We start from the raw sequence: 18,621 nt of genomic DNA, 5'->3' as shown, positions 1-18,621 counted from the left end.
TGGACGACGAAGCAATGGCGAAATGTCCCTAAAAAGGGGGCTCTCCAGAAACACATTCAACGAAAACGTGGTAAAAATGAAGGTAATCTTCGTGACCCTCCATCAGTTGTTTTATCAGTTATATACAATCCATGTTGTTAGGGAAAACTTTCTATTTGCTTGTGTTTATATTTTGATGTCAGGTGAAACTCAGTTAACATAATGAAAGAGCATTTTAGATTCTGAAAGACAAGCGTCCAGATTGTAGCCCCGAAAACGTAACATTAGATTTTGAAAAATCTGCTATTAATGCTTTCATGAAAGTACTTCCCGATGCAAACATAAACGAATGTTCTTTCCTTGGAACATTGAATGTTTCAGAACATTGAATTAACTAATAGCTGTGCATCTGATGCCAACTGCCGTCTTTATTGCAAGATGCTCGCAGCCTTGGCGTTCCTTAACTCTGATCAACTGACAGATGCATATGAAGAGCTAAATGAAGACCTCCAATTTTGGCAATTGGATGAAGAAATGCAAGCCGTGTATGACTATTTTGAAGAAACATATATTTGGAAGCGCCAGAGAAGAGGAAGGCGAACACCCATATTTCCCATCGAATTGTGGAATGTTCAGCAGAGAACAGAACAAGGACAAATAATAAGCTAGAGGGATGGCATCGCTCTATTCAGGCAGTGTTTGATTCTGTTCATCCAACCGTATGGCGCTTTCTGCGGGAAATTCAAAAAGAGGAAGTTTTACAGAGAAGTAATCTAAATGCGTACATCATTGGACAGCAAGCACCTGTCAAAACGAGAAGTAAAGAAATTAACGATAGGCTTAAGAACTTGATTAACAAGCACTCACATAATGAAATATCTACGAAAGATTTTTTGCGGGGAATCAGCTACAACACAACATATTAAGGCTTTATTTAGTTTTTATCATTATTAAGTGTTTTATACTCAATTTTTCTAATAAAGTATTTTAATCAAAACTATATTAGATATGTTTTATAACCTTTTTACACATGTAAAAAAACTGTTCTACTAAAATAGGACAAAAGAAAAGGAAAAACTGAATATAATGGTGAAGAGCAAAATATATTTTGATGTTTCAGTTTTAATTCTATTAAAATAGCAATTTTGGCTAACAGCTCTTTCAATACCAGCTAAAATGTACTGCTAGCTATTTTGTCACAATAGCGATTTTGGCACTAGCCAATTTGTCGCACCAGCTCAACTGTACTAGCTCTTGTGGAACTAGCTCTTTTGGGACAAGCTAGAACGTCGCAGACTGGAAATCGATGAATCACCTGTTCAAATTGCTGGGAGTTACCCTTGAATCTTATGACGTAATTATAAGTCTCCAAAATATGCATAATTTGTTAAACATAGAAAATCATTCTGAGTGTCATTTTTTCCATGTTTTTATTAGAAATTCTTAGAAAACGTTTTCTGCGCTTGCTTATTTGTCTTTGGCCAGCCATGGGAAATTTCTTTCATGAGTCATAATTTAAAGTTGAAATTAATGGAAAACATAATTGATATGAGAAGATCTATCCCTTCATGTTTTCGAACGTGATAGTATCCACTGCCCGTTCTCAGAATGGATGGTTAATCAACATGATTAAGAGGTGGTTTTAGCGCTCGTTTATTAAAAAGAATTACCTTAGCATTATCGCCAAAAATCTTCAAATAGTAATGAGCACCTTATCCCATATATATATATATATATATATATATATATATATATATATATATATATATATATATATATATATATATATATATATATATATATATATATATATATATATATATATATGGGATAAGGTGCTCATATAATATATATATATATATATATATATATATATATATATATATATATATATATATATATATATATATATATATATATATATATGTATATATGCTGCCCAGTCGAGAGGAAATTTCATTGCTTACCTGTTACTACAAAGTTAAGAAGTCCCATCTGTTGGTAGCTTGAATAGTGACCGCATCAGAAGGCTACTGGCAGTGCATATCTGTACCTACTCACCCTGCATTCTCTCTCTCTCTCTCTCTCTCTCTCTCTCTCTCTCTCTCTCTCTCTCTCTCTCTCTCTCTCTCTCTCTCAGGTCTACAGCAAAACAAGCTTTGCCCAAAATAATTTATTTAACAAAATCTAATATAACTAGATTGCAAGAAATAAGAGATGAAATAAAATGGAATACTAAAGTTCCCAAAATATCAATCATATTACAGTCGTTCATATTTTAACTAATTAATGTCTTTACACTGTAACTCACAATAGGTCAAAATAAGTCAAAGTCCAGTACATTCCCAATGAGTACATCTTTAACCTCTTTCTCAGCGAAACATCTGAGGAAGCCAAATAAATCCCTTATTAACCAAAATGCATAAAAATAAAGATATGGGAATTCCTACCATTTTGCTTATAAAGTACACACAATACAGTAAATGCTTGTCACAAAAAACAATGCATAAATGAAAAAAGCAATCTACAATTTGGGAAATTAAACGTGGTTCCTACCTCCAAACAGCAATGTTCACAGTCTTAATCGATAGGTCTCGAGCCACAGTCTTCACTGAAGACTTTTAGTAATGTTCAGTGTTGGTCTTCAAATGATCATTTTTTCCATAACTAATCCCTCAACACCATGGGACTCCACCCAAAAGAAATGCACATACACACATATACACTGGAACCTGGACATTTCCGGTGAATGCACTCACTGAGTCATGTGGCAAGTTCCCATGTCTTGAGAATACCTGACATAACAATTTTACTTAATTAGGAAATGCGTCAGATAACAGTTCAACATCCTCTTAAGGATTTTTAAAAAGTTTTTCCACGACACTTGTTAATTAAACAACTACTGTGTATTGTTATTCATAGAATACTTGTGACCTATAAGCTTTCCAGATGCTCGGCTACCCAAAGAAGTGTTGCCCCGAGCACTAGAGAAATAGCAATTATTAATTTCCAGATTCATGCACCAAATGGAGAGCCACACCCCCGGCAGGCTGATCTTCAGGTGAGAGTTTACTCACACATTGTTTTTGTAAACAACAAATACCCTACTTCATGAAGAGTATGACGACAAAGGCCCCGATCACCGATAAAATAGCGATGAGGTGGTACTGATCTGGCACGAGGAAAGGTTTGCCTTCCGGCGTTGGAGGAAGTGGTGAAATAAAGGTGGCACCGTAACAACTTGATGTTCCCCATGAAGATATGAATAGTAGAGTTGAAGACACTCTTGCACAGAACTCGAGACCTCGGCATGACCAGTCTACATGCCGCATTGAGGAGACGGGATCCTCATAGAAGAAATGTATCTGATGAGTTATGGCACTGGATTGAGACTTCACACCACCTACAGAACACCGCGTTGAGAGTCTTTGTAGAGGCCACCTTGCACTCACGTTCATAAGTCACAGTCAGAAGGAGTCTGGTTATGTACTAACATCTTCTCATATCCTAACCAGTCAGCGTTTATGAGCATAAAGATAGTACTGTCACAAATATATCTATCATGAACTAAAACACATCCTGACTCATAATTAACAGACAAGGATTGAAACTGGTCCCCCAAAAGGTACATAGTCTACCCACTATCCCATACTATTAGTGAACCATTAAAACCACCATATGATATAACTATGAAACGATTTCAAGTTACTAACTGGAATTTCCACAAGCAACCCCTGTCAGACACACTCACTTTTAAAATACTATAATACTGATACTAAATTCTCCCCAGTAAAAATTACTTGAGAAACATAGAGATATTCTGCATTCATTAAAGTCGATTCTAAAGACCCGAGAGGTAAAATATCTCCCAAAATTTGCCCCTTAGAAGCGGCAACCACTGCCTTAACCTGTATTTGAATTTCCAATAATACAGATTCCACCTCTTTCTCAATATTCAACAAGGTAGTTTGACAAGAAGGCAAAGCTATCTTAACACTTAAATCTCCCCCCATCCTATCAACTGTGACCAATAACCCATTTAAAGAGTTCTTAATGTCTCAAAACCCTCTCGTAATTTCTCATTACTATCTCGTAAAGTAATCAAAGTTATACCTTGGCTAGCTAATTCTGCTGATACCTGTTCAATTTTCACCAAATTAGCTATTGACATACTAGTAATCGATCCTACGACCATAATGGCTCCAATTAGCAATGGTGCAGCCCTCTTACTCCTTCTAGAAGAAACCTATAAGTTACCAGATCTCGAAACAAGGAAAAAAAAACAGACAAACGAAAAAAAGAAACCCATATATCTATAAAACTCTATGGTATTTTGCACCTAATTTACTAAGTATTGCAAAACACACACAAAAAACTGAACTCGAACAATTAAAAATATGTGTAACTCTATGGACCGACGTCCTCCTCAGTTAAAAAATAACTACCAATCACACCCCTTTAAAACCCATTAAAAAAACAAAAACCAAAGAGAGAAAAAAATATGATCAGAAACAACAGTACATCACCAGAATTAACCCATAAGATTCCCACTAACCTGTCTTTTTAACTTTAGATATATGTGTCAACCGAGACACTCCTATATTTTCATCCCAAACAACAAATCTATTCCCCTTCTTTAATTCTACAACCCAAAAAGGACCCTCAATTTAGGACCTAGTTTATAATTCAACTGATTCCTAACATTTATTTTCACAAAAACCCTATCTCCCACAGCAGATTTAACTCTATCTAGCTTTGAATTGCTCCTGTCAACCATATCCTGAGTTTTCAACTCAAGATTCTTAGCAAGACGCACCTATCTCTCCTTAGCAGTAGAGATCAGTGATTTAACTGGATCATCACCCGATGGAATAGGTAGTAAATCGAACACGTCCCTGCACTGGGTAGCCAAATAGTGCTTCAGCGGGAGACATTCCAATGGTATCACTAACCATAGAATTGATGTTATGATGAACCTGTGGAATATATCGATCACAATTTACATCAATGCCCCATACAATAATTATGATGCCTCAATTACCTTCCTATTTGCCTGTTCACGTAACCCTTCAGCTTCTGGTCTATAGGGAATAATAGTGACTTTCGGAATGCCCATTACACACGCAAGACACTCTAATGTCTTCTTCACAAATTTTCTCCCACTATCTGTAATCAGCACCTCAGTGACGACAAATATATCCATTAAAGAATGTGACTGCCACCTCCTCTGCTGTTTTATGCTTTAAAGGAAAAATCTCTACAAACCTAGTTAATTCATCCACAATCACCAACAGGTGACTATTGACGTAACTAGATTCACAGAAATTGGAAAGTATGTCCATATGGACACGAGAACAGGGCCTACTGTGAATAGGAAATGAACCTAATTTACAAGAAACGACCCTTGATGGCTTACACTCATTACAAACCGAACAACCTCTCACAAAGTCTTCCACTGACGCGAGCATATTTTTCCAAAAGAATTGTCCTCGTATATTCTGATACGACTTCTCAATACCCAAATGCAGACTGCTAGACCTACAATGAACAATATCCAGAACCATAGTACTAAACTCCTAGGGACAACTATTTGCATCGTATCACCCTTATCCTCACTATTTCTCAGTTTGTCTAATCTTCCTAACTAACAAATTATCCTCTAATTCAAGACCTGCAAAAGGCAACTTATAACCCTTCCTAATGTATTCCCCTCTAAGAAACGCTTTTGCATCTACCAAAACCTCATCCTCATCCTGTTTAGATTCTACTAAACTAATATCCCAGTCTATGCAATCTCTAGATACACGGCATACATGAGAACCATCCGGATCAGAAAAACTTCTACTAAGGGCGTCTGCTACAACATTATATCTACCCTCTATATACCTAAGTTTGACATCAAAATCCCGGATCTTTTAGGGGAAAGATCCAGCTTATTGAAAAGATCCAACAATGGCTTATGATCTGTAAGAACCTCTACTTGATTGCCCATCAGTTACATCTTAAAATGAACTAAACTAGACACTATGGCAAAGGCCTACTTGTCCACTACAGACCATAGCCGTTCATTACTACCCCGTGTCTTAAACTTTCTACTGTAAAATGCAATCAGATAAAGTCTTCCATTGAATTTCTGCATAAGGCAGGCCCCTATGCCATCATGACTGGCATCTGTCACCAAAGTAAAAGGACGCTCAAAATCAGGAAACTTCAACACTGGGGGATTAAGTAAAGCATCCTTAATATTCTGAAAGGCTGACTGCTGTCCATCACCCCATACAAACCGCACATCGTCCCTCAGGACATCTGTCAAAGGAGATGCTAAAGTAGCAACACACCCTTCACAAACCTACAAAAAAATCCAGCCATGGAGTAGGAAAATCTACAATTGCCCTAACTTTATCCTCATTCACTCTCACCCCCTCTATAGAAACAACATGACCCAAATATACTATCTGCTTCTTCAGAAATTTACACTTAGCTAATTTTATCTTCAAACCTGCTAACCTAAGCCTCCTAAAAACTTCCATAAGAGCTTCTAAATGTTCCTCTACAGAATCAGTGGCAACCAAGTTATCATCCATGTAAACAAAAAAAATGGACTTCCTCAACAACCCATGCAAAACTGTATTCGCTAGCCTCGTAAATGTCATAGGACTACCCGATAAACCAAATGGCATCCGCATAAACTCATAATGTCCCTTCGGCAAAGAAAATGCCGTATACTTGCAACTCTCTTTGCTAAGCGATATTTGCAAGTACCCTTGCATCAGCTCAATTGAAGAATAAATATTCTTGCACCCAATCTCAACAAATAAATCTAGCCAACATGCCACAGGGTAATGATCAGGAATGGTTTCCTCGTTCAACTTCCTAAAGTCCACACAAACTCAGACTGAACCATTCTTCTTATGCACTGCTAACATCAGGAAATTAAAAGGCGAGGAACTGGGCCTAACAATGCCTTCCTCCTCCCACTTATTAACCTCTTGCTCTACCTGTTCTCTAATCTTAAAGGAATCCAATATGAAGGGACAAAAATAGGCTCACTCTTATCCTCTAAATGAACGCTGTGTTCTAACACATTTGTTAACCCTAACTTATCCCCTTTAAGTGCAACTATGTCCGCAAACTCGGCCAGAACATCTTCAACACCCTCAATATATTCTTTAAAATCAGCATTGGCTAAAGGATCCTTAAAAACCTGCCTCATAGCCTGTAAACCTGCTTCTGAAAATCCAAACATGTCCCCAACAATAGCAACTGAATTATCTTCATCAACCCAGTCAACAAAAACGACTGAGTAAGTACCCTCTGATAGTTCTGAACTGAATCATTTCAGTTTAGCAACTCCACCCAAGTATCCCCTAAACTCAGAACATTGCTTATAGAAACCGTACACACTACCCCCTTCAGCTTTTTGCTGCACTTATCCACACACACACACCTATTTGGGCTTATGCAACCTTTCACTCAAACTTTCACCATAGAAACCAAACCAGGACTTAGAACCACATCATCTGACAAAACCCCCTTATAACACTTCCTACCCACAGAAACATGTTCAGAATCGCCCCTCAAACTCTCATGTACACCCAGTCCATTATCATCACCCACTCTACTTATATCCATTTCCTCGTAAGATACAAAAACACCAGGTACTCCAAGAGTTATACTACATACCCCTGTATGAATCGAAATTTTTTGTCACCGACACGTTGGATGACCCAATGACAATTTATTCCTCAAAGCAGCCCCTCATATATCCAAAAATGGTTCTGTAAAAGTTCTACCCCCAAGAGATAAACACACATTTACATAGCCCAAAACCCGTAACCTATCTGCTTGAACATCACACACTGTCTCTTTAGCAGGCCTCAAAGAATTATTAGAGGCATCTGTATCTATAAAGATATTCTGATCAACCCCACACACAGACCCTTTTACCATTGGCTTCGGCTCTGAGGGCCCACCCAGAAGTCCTATATCACAAGAAACAACCCCTTCTATCTCTTCCCCTTCTGCTGCTCGGTCCTCCAGAAATTCTGTCAGCCCGTAGAGGCTCCCGAAAAACCCCCTCAAGGAGTTCCCCTACCTGCCAAACCAGTGCTCTGAGGTGTGCTTCTAGACTCATTCTGTTTAAGAAGTGGGCAAAACCGCCAACTGTGATATGCAGACTTTCAGGCGCCACAATATTTTACCCAACTAAACTTCGTAGTATGGCCCTACCTATTACAATTATAACAATGCCCCTGAGATCCTGAACTCGCAGAAGACTTATCATCCTCTGTCTTGGCACATAACCTCATAATTGTGAAATGAGAATTACTCTGTGTATGATGCTTCAGAATAGCCCCGGAAGATTTCGGCACCCCGTCCCAAAAGAAGTTATCTACTGTAGGACATTTCAACATGTGCTTACGAATTTGAGAGAACAGCAAGTCTCATCCGACCTCCTTTCTATCTCCTTGTCAAAACTATGTATGATAGCATCAGGAATGTCATTCAGAATCCATGCTTATTGCAATAGTTTCTCAAGATCTCTATCATAATAGAGTCTCCATTTACCAAACCAGAGTTTCTCCACTTCTCCGAAAAATCCCTTGCAGCATCAAAACATCTGGCACTAAATGTGACCAGGGAATCATGGCCTTTATGGACCTTGAAAGGAGACCTGAGGTCTCGAGCTGCATCACCGGCCCCAGCTGTTCCATACGACGCTCTAAAAAAATCCTTAAGATCGTCCCAGGCCCTACACTTCAAAAAGTGATGACTCTAGCAACACTGTCCAATATCCCCTTCATCTAAACTAAGGAAGCCTTTTTGCTTCATTGAAAGCTTCAACCCCATCCATTATTTTCTTGATGATTAAAAAATTTGACAACCCCCTCTATAAAAATTTCGAGTGGAACTGAAAGAACGCCATCAACCAGCCCTGGAAAAGGCTGAATTCTTGCGTTTACAGATGTAAATTTGTGCAACATTTTCACCTTATCTTTATCTCCGTTAGCCCCTATCATAGTATCCTAACGGGTAATCCTCCAAGTTCCAAGTACCTAACCTGATCTCCACTTCATATAACTCCCCAAAGGTAGAAAGAGAAAGGAGGAAAAAAAACTTGTTAAAAATTCAGCAAACCCACAACACTAATGCAAAAGCAAACAATGAAGTAACCCTAACCGCAGATGCGAACAATTAAGAAAAAAAAAATTCTAAACGCTGCTGCCATCGATTACCAGAAATTTTCCCGAACACTCGAAATACGTCAGTCCACCCACAAAGAAGATGGGCTCACAGAGAGACTGGGATAACAGTGTCATGCGCTCTGAATGAAGTCATAAAATCGTAACCGTTCACTAATGAAAGCTCCACCCACCATCTTCCTGACGTAACCACACAAAACAACAGAACTCTCCCTTAATTAGCCCCAATTACAAGTAACTAACAAAAAAAAAAACACAGTAACACTCACATAACCCCCTCTCACAACAGTGGCAACAAGATACGCAGTTAACCTGAAAAAAAGAACATTTCCGATCTTTCAAATGCACTCACTTTGCACTTGCACCGCAAGTCCCCATGCAACTGACTCGATCAACAGTGTCCGCACATCTGAGAGTAGAAATTCCCTTAGTAAGCAAAGAGGCATGTATACCATTGAAAAGGCACACCCTAATACCTAACAATCTCAATTTCCTCGTAAGATACGTCTCTTTGGAAGTGTACCTAACCACTATAATATACCCAAGTGTGTTACCACTGCCGCCAAAAATACTGTTACCCTACAAAGAGTTAATCCCATTGCTTACGTGTGCTAAAAGTCAAGAAGTCCCATCCATTGGTAGCCTGATAGTGACCGCATCAGAGTGGCTACTGATGTTGTACATTTGTACATACTCAAACGCATTTCTCTCTCTCTCTCTCTCTCTCTCTCTCTCTCTCTCTCTCTCTCTCTCTCTCGCTCTCTCAGGTCTACAGCAAAACAAGCGTTACCCATAATAATTTATTTTACAAAAATGTAACATAACTGGATTGCAAGAAACAAGATATGAAATAAAATGGAATGCTAATGTTTACCAAATGATCAAATATATCAAGGTCCACCATATTCAACTAATTATTCTCTCTAAATAATTCTCCCACAATAGATCAAAATAAGCCAAAGTCCAGTATATTCCCAAATGAGTACATCTTGTGCCTCTTCCTCAGCAAAACCTCTGAAGAAGTCAAATAAAACCCTTGTTAAAAAAATGTATAAAAACAAAGAAATGGGAATTCCTCCCATGTTACTTATAAAGTACACACAATGTAAAAAATGCCTGACAAAGTGAGATATATGTTAAATAGAAAGAACAATCTACAGTTTGGGAAATCTAAAATGTTTCCTACCTCCAAACAGCAATGTTCACATTCTTAATCGACAGGTCTCGATCCACCAGAGCCTTCACCAAAGGCTTTATCAATTTTCGGTGTTGATCTTCGAATGACAATTTGTATGATAACTAATAACTTCACACCCTGTGGCTCCGCCCCAAAAAAACACACATATGAACGAATTCTCCGGAACCCAGACATTTCCGGCGAACAAACTCATAAAGTCTCGTCACCAGGCTGGGATGTTCTCACAACTCAAGGATATCTGATGCATTTGACATGCACACAGTTTCCCTAATCGGGATGGGCGCCAAACACCAGCTAAGTATTCTCTCGAGGTTCTTCACAATGCATTTAGCCACACTTACTGATCAAATATCTACTGTGTGTTGTAATTCATAAAATATCTATGACCTATGAGCTTTTCATATACACACGCAATTCATGTTTTCAGGAAAGGTGTTTGATTACATTTCATTTATTCAGAAGCCGACGTTTCACATCAAATTATGCATTTTCAAGGCTGAAAGCAGGTAATAAAGTAACATAAATAATCGTATATATTTTTTTTCTAAAATGATATAAAGACTTTACAAATATATGAACAATAAAAAGATACAGAATAAGAAAAAAAGACACCATGAAAACACAGGACACCTACTAAATTGGTGGTAAAAGTGACTAAAAATAAAGCAAAACATAGGTGAAAAGGAAATAAATAAACATTAGGCAACTGAGTTCGAATTGTTAATGACCTGTACTCTCATTCAGAAGAACGGGGTTTGGTTCCGTTGTGAGCCAGAAATTTATTTTTGTGAAACACTTTTCTTTGTGTTCATTTCCAAGTATATATATATATATATATATATATATATATATATATATATATATATATATATATATATATATATATATTTCTATGAATGTCAAGGGATACTTAACTTGATTCTGGGTGGCAACGGATGAATGCAGGGAGTTCCTTTTATTTATTACACATCTGACTCAATATTAGGACAATTCATAGACAAACAAGGGAAATCTTTAGCTTAGGGCCTTCTTCGTGGGAGGGAAAATTACGTAAACTCAGGAGTTCTCTTAACTAATTATATTTACATAACAAACACAGGTCAGAAGAATGACGAATAACTGGGCAGGTAATAATAAAGGCCTGCTAAATGACTGAATCCTACACAGAATAAATATTCTACGCCAAAGATATCTTCATAACAGGAAACATCGCAGTGGGGGGTAGAAGGGGAACTGCACATGGACAGAGCCAAGAGATTCCACAGTCGAGGCCTATCTGCAAAAATATGCAAGACAGTTACTTGCAAGAATAATAAGATGCTCAAAGAGGACCGGGATATGCGCAGATGGTGGCAGATAACTCAGCTTAACACAAATTACTGAAGGTGATCACACAATGGAAAAATAAGTGAAAAATCAGACAGAGAAATAACAGGAATCGTGACTGGCTAAGGAACCTTATTCCTGTGCATTACCTTCGTCAAGATGATGGTGTCCGCGTTCAATAGGGAGCTGGTGTTGGAGGAGGGAATTAAAATGCCACTACAAAAGTATACTGGTTTGAGCCTCAGGGTCGAACACATGGAACGTTCAAGGGACAGGCAAGGTTAAGGACATCTGTCCTTGGTGGCGTTCGGAGCTCTTCTCTCTCAATTTCCATTGCATCGTCTATAAATAACCTTTGGAGATTACGTCTGGCTAGGTGGCGCAAAGGTCAGTCTTTGTCACGCTTTCTATATAGGTCGCATGGCATCAGTTAACCCTCGTGAAGGGGTTTAGGGTAGGGTGGGGCGCCAACTTTCTCTTTTTTGGCCCCTCCCTTGCCTGTTGTCTGGCACCACTGAGGAAGGCATCTGGAACAAGGCCTCAGGCAGTCATTTTGAACAGAGAGACAGGTTAGGCTTAACCATTTTGGGGAATGAAGGAGAGAGTCCATGAAGGGGCAAGTGGAAACCACAGTTCTAGTAATTAAACAATTGAAATTAATTTTATTTCTTTCTCAGTTACATTACAGATGTAAAAAAACTGGTGAGTGGCTTGGAAAAGGTTCCATCCATTGCAACATATACATAATATATATATACATATATATATGTATACATACATACATATATATATATATATATATATATATATATATATATATATATATATTTTATATTTATATATATATATATATATATATATATATATATATATATATATATATATATATATATATATATATATATATATATATATATATATATATATATATATATTACATGCCTTATTACCTTCGAGAGATATCTTCGGGAGATGTTAACGTTCTGGGTTGAAGCAGCTAGCTTCGTGGACTATATGTATATATGTGTGTGTGTATGTGTGCATATATTTGAATTTTATCAAGTGCACAGTGACATTTTTTATATTCACAAATTTTAAGCCACAATATTGTTAAATATCCATTCCACTATACCTCATGAATAACAAATTAAAGGGGATATTTATTTGATATGCATCGTTATCGGTGTGATTCGAACCGCTGCCTGGTTTAGAAACAACGATGTACATGGCTTTTGGTCACTTAGCCAAGAAGAGACGTATCAGCTGATATCGACTCTGATGTACATATGTCTGTCGAATTCAGGTTTGTACTAAGAGTCGCCGTGGATTAATATCGATCAACAGGCATTTGCACAGCAGAATCGATATCAACTTACAACTCCCTTCATGGCTCAGTTGTCAAAAGTCATGTACTGTACGTCATTGATTCTAAACCAGGCAGCAATTTGAATCCCACTGGTGACAGCATTTATCAATTATAATTCCCATTGAGTGTAAGTTACTTCTGAGGTAGAGCGAATTGGATGTTAAATGATATTTATGGTTTAATATTTGTGATATATCTATATATACAGTATATGTCTCATTCATCCTTCAAATGTAAAAAACTTCCACAACATTATTATTTTCGTACACCACAGAGAAGGCTCATCAGCAGTACATCAAACCCTCTCACGCACTGTACCATTCACATTATTAACTAGAACGTTCTCACTTCATTCATATTGATGCCCTATCTTTTCAGTAGTTCTTATACCGCATCTATTACTTTTCCTCCTAATATTATGCGTTCTCCATTCCCTCCAAACTGCCTGACCATTTGATACTAACCTATTAAATACTTCTGCATATTTTCACATTTCCAACGTTTTCAGTCCTTCTTCGTTCATTGTAGTTTTCTGTAAAAGAAAACTATTGTGCCGGTTTTGTCTGTCCGCCCTCAGATCTTAAAAACTACTGAGGTTAGAGGGTTGCAAATTGGTATGTTGATCATTCACCCACCCCTCATCAAGCATACCAAATTGCATCCCTCTAGCCTCTGTAGTTTTTATTTTATTTAAGGTTAAAGTTAGCCATAATCGTTGGTCTGGCAACTATATAGGACAGGCCACCACCGGGCCATGGTTAAAGTTTTATGGGCCGCGGCTCATACAGTATTATACCGAGACCACTGAAAGTTTTGTCTATTTTAGGTGGCTTTGATTATGCACCGAAGAAACTTCGGCGCATTTTTTACTTGTTTACTTGTTTCTTTAATTTCCAATCAACATCCACACTTCGCTTGTATTTCTGTTCAGAAAGTTACCTTCAACTGGCTTTTTCACACAGTACACTTTTGGCTTCCACTCTCGCTTTCTCTTCTATACCTCATACATACCTCATGTGCAATACATACATACATACATATATACATATATATATATATATATATATATATATATATATATATATATATATATATGTGTGTGTGTGTGTGTGTGAGTGTTTTATATCAAGTATGAATTAATTAATACCTTTCCCTTACTATCTAGTGATTTGCATATCTGAGTAATGCATCAGGAATAATCGAACAACTTTTCATTTAAATCTGAGGGCACGATTATGACTTTTCATCGTGCCTCTGCAAAATTTCTTCGAGTTGCCTTGTGATGGAATTCCAGATCAACAGAATACGTACAGTGTTACTGAGGAGATCTGAATTATTTGGAACGTAACACTTTTGAAATCTTGAATTGGTAAATAATTATTTCAGCTTCTTATTTTTTGCAGTCCGCAGCCGCCTCTTCCAAGCTTTCACCAGTTACCGAGCGTGAAAGCATAAGTTCGGTTTAAAATAACAACATCCACTACATTTTAAGCTTTACAAAGAGTCTAGGAATGGAAAAGATTTGTGTTCTTACAATCGACATGATATCCCAGTATGGATTTTATGGGAAGCTTCTGAATGAAAATATCTGCTTGATTACATTAAGTGTACTTCATATCAATAGCACTGACATCTATTCAATTGGGGTTTATTGTGTAACAATAACTGTTAGCTAAGGGAATGACATATATGCGTGTGCATTGTTTATCAAATTCTCTTCCCTTTAGGCGTCCAAGTACGATTCATGTTCCATCCATCTTATAATTCCACAACTCATGAGTAGTGACAGGGATAAATATACAAAGGACGTGCGCCACGCTTCGAGTTGATAAGAATCAATCCGATAAATGAAAACATTTGTGAACATGCGATCCGTAATAATGATGAAGCATTTTGGCCAGGTCTTGTATTATTTTTATGTATGATGATAAATGACAGCCGATGTTTTTAGAAACTAGTAGGCCTGACTCGGAAACTGTGGAGTGGAGCAGAAGTTTTCGCCCGGATCACCTTGTTTCGTTCACGCTGCTGATTAAATGGTATGTAGTGCATATCACATAACTTGGAGTTACATGAAAATTTTATCGAAATGGGACGATACATTTTGTTATTTGCGAGTCATTACACGTCCTGTATGGGAAACATCGAAACTTTTTTGAAAAATGTTAATGTGGGCGCCAAACTTTTTTCATATAAGGGGCTTTATTCTCTTGTATTGCTTTGAAAAGTTCCGACGTCTTTCAGTCACTCGAGGTGAGACGCACAGCCGGCTCAAAGGACATTTGCTATGGGTAATTGGGGCCTTTTAAATCCCCTCATTTAATGCTTCTTTTCATTAAAGCTTCTTTGCTTCGTGTCGGCTGTAAAATCATTGTTCTCAGACCTTGATCTGTATAATAGCTGCTGAAAACTGGCTGAGTTCCCGACATTAGAGTACATAGAAATCATACTTTCCTTGATTAATTTAGCGTATTTATTTATTAATTTTATGTATTACATAACTATGTAATCATGCTTTCTGCTATATTATGTGTTTTTGTCCATTCAGTTTTTGTATGACTACATTATTATGACCTCATTTACACTGGTGAAGAACATGAATAATTCATTACTTCATACACACACGCTCGTACCGGTATTTTCTTGGAAGACCTTAATATACATCTGAACTGTCTCTTTTTACTGTCTTGGTGGATGAGCAACTCTTCGCCTAAAACTTTGGCTTTTACTTTCTGTCCACACAAACACCCACCTCCACACACGCACTCACATGTTAAAATAATTTCTTTTGCATTTGGTACAGTCTTTCATAAGCGCAGATCTATGTACAACTGGCTTGAAAAGATGCAAAAAGGCAAAACTAAAGAATTATTCCAGCTCCCGCATAAGCAGATGCTCAGACATTTTACATTTTCGTTTTAGGCATTACTTTGAAATTTGGATGATCTCATTCAGACACAGCATCAAAGTTCATCATCTGTGCACAGATTTTATTTTACTCTACGCTGTACTAAAAAGATATTCCCGCCCGATATGTAGTTCACCTAAAAAATGTTTGGTTATTGTAAATCTTATTGTAATGTGTTACTTTTGCACATTAAATTCGATTAAAATCATATTTTTTTATTTTATTGTACTGTATTTAAATGTATTGTTAATGTTTATGGAAGCTACAACTCCGTCCGTACCATGTAATAAAACAACAGAACGCAAAGATAATGGAGGTCACGACAAGTGACAGAACAGCTGTGGTGTTGTGTTCCCAGTAAAGAAGTTAATCTTCGTTTCTTTATCCATCATCAGCATTTGGAAGAGCGTAGGAGATTTAGAAAGTATTGTGAAACTAATAAAAAGTTGATCAATAATCATAAAGCCATCGAATTCAACGATACCTGCATACTATATATATATATATATATATATATATATATATATATATATATATATATATATATATATATATATATATATATATAAAGATAAAATCCACGAAGGAAAGGGAAACACTGGAGTGCTGCGAGGCCTTTCGACTCTTTCGTCCTTTACTTAGCAGACTGAAGAAATATAACAGTAAGTTTACAAAGAAAGCTCATATATATGACGGCTGGGGATTATAAAGGAAAAATATGTACCTGGAATCCAACACAACTGAAGAATTAGTAGAATTGCCAAAACAGGGTTAAATATTTAAGAGGTTTTACAAAGGATTAGGATCAACCGTTCAGAAGCAGGGACAGGACAATTAAAAGATTATACAAGGGCGTGACTGTCCACCCAAAAAATATTAGTACAACAAAATAATTCTCTTTTTTGTAAACGACAATTTTTGCCAGATGAATATTTTTACAAATAAAAAATTATATTAAACACACGGACACATAGAAAATAAGGTAACTAATTTGTAATTAAGTCAGTGATTTTATCTTTTAGGTCATTCTTGAACATTTTTCTAATACAGGGGTCCAAATTATACATGCCAGGGCTAAGGTTAAAATTACAGCTGGAAGTAAGCTGAATAATAACGGACTCCAGTAGATTTCTTGAAGAGAAATCTTTCGATTTGGCAACCACTGAACTTTTAGTCCACTTTATTCTGTGAGAGCTTTCACTTAAATGAATGAATATAGCATTGGATGTTTGTCCAGTTTTGACTGAATACTTATGTTGCTTAATACATACATCTAAATCGTTGCTAGATTGGCCAATATAAAAAGAGGGACAATGCAAACGTGGAATTTTATATATTATGTTGTTGTTTTCTTTAGGGCTATTTTTTATTAACATTCTTTTGAGTGTGTTATTATAGGAAAAAACGAGGTTGACATTAAAAGGTTTTAACAATGATGTTATGTTTTCAAAATCACTAAAATAAGGCAAGCTAAGAATGTTCTTAGGGGTTTCTTTCTCCATGTTACTTTCACTATAAAACTTTTTGTGGTCTTTGTTATAACAAATATCTAGTATATGTGAAGGATAACATAAATCTGTCCCTATTTTTCTTATGTATTCAATTTCTTGATCCAAATACTTGGAACTGACAATGCGCAAAGCTCGTAAAAACATAGAAAAAAAATTGATATTTTTATGTTCAGGTGATGGCCTGAATAAAAATGGACATAAGTTAAGTTGTTGGTTGGTTTCCTATAAATACTGAATTTGCATTGAAATGGTTCTCTATGTATTAAAAAATCTAAGAAAGGGAGGCATTTGTCTTTTTCTAATTCTAAAGTAAACTTAATGGATGGTAACTGGTTATTAAAATTAGAAAGTAAATCATGTACATCAATACCAGCAGGCAAAACAGCTAAAATATCGTCAACATACCTATACCACTATAAAGATTTAGATGTACGTATTAAGCAACATAAGTATTCAGTCAAAACTGGACAAACATCCAATGCTATATTCATTCATTTAAGTAAAAACTCTCACAGGATGAATTGGACTGAAAGTTCAGTGATTGCCAGATCGGAAGATTTCTCTTCAAGAAATCTATTGGAGTCCGTATATATATATATATTATCCAGCTTACTTCCAGCTGTAATTTTAACCTTAGCCCTGGCATGTATTATTTGGACTTCTGTATTAGAAAAATGTTCAAGAATGACCTAAAAGATAAAATCACTGACTTAATTACAAATTAGTTACCTTATATGTATCCGTATGTTTAATATAATTTTTTATTTGTAAAAATGTTCATCTTGCAAATATTATTAATGTTTACAAAAAAGAGAATTATTTTGTTGTACTAATATTTTTTGGGTGGACAGTCACGCCCTTGTATAATCTTTTAATTGTCCTGTTCCTGCTTCTGAACGGTTGAGCCTAATCCTTTGTAAAACCTCTTAAATATTTAACCCTGTTTTGGCAGTTCTACTAATTCTTCAATTGTGTTGGATTCCAGGTACATATTTTTCCTTTATAACCCCCATCTGTCATATATATGAGCTTTCTTTGTAAACTTACTGTTATATGTCTTCAGTCTGCTAAGTAAAGGACGGAAGAGTCGAAAGGCCTCGCAGCACTCTAGTGTTTCGGTTACCTTCGTG

The 18,621-nt window shown here is 36.6% G+C and overlaps 1 protein-coding gene across 1 annotated transcript in view; it reads left to right on the top strand.

The window, feature by feature from the left end:
* The window catches only part of LOC136833126 (G-protein coupled receptor GRL101-like), a 692,174-nt gene that overhangs the window by 448,757 nt on the left and 224,796 nt on the right, over positions 1-18,621 (top strand). The gene's annotated exons all lie outside the window — the stretch shown is intronic.

This window comes from Macrobrachium rosenbergii, chromosome 51, assembly GCF_040412425.1.
Source record: "Macrobrachium rosenbergii isolate ZJJX-2024 chromosome 51, ASM4041242v1, whole genome shotgun sequence".
Taxonomy (NCBI): domain Eukaryota; kingdom Metazoa; phylum Arthropoda; class Malacostraca; order Decapoda; family Palaemonidae; genus Macrobrachium; species Macrobrachium rosenbergii.
This window is presented reverse-complemented; position numbering and strand designations above follow the sequence as displayed.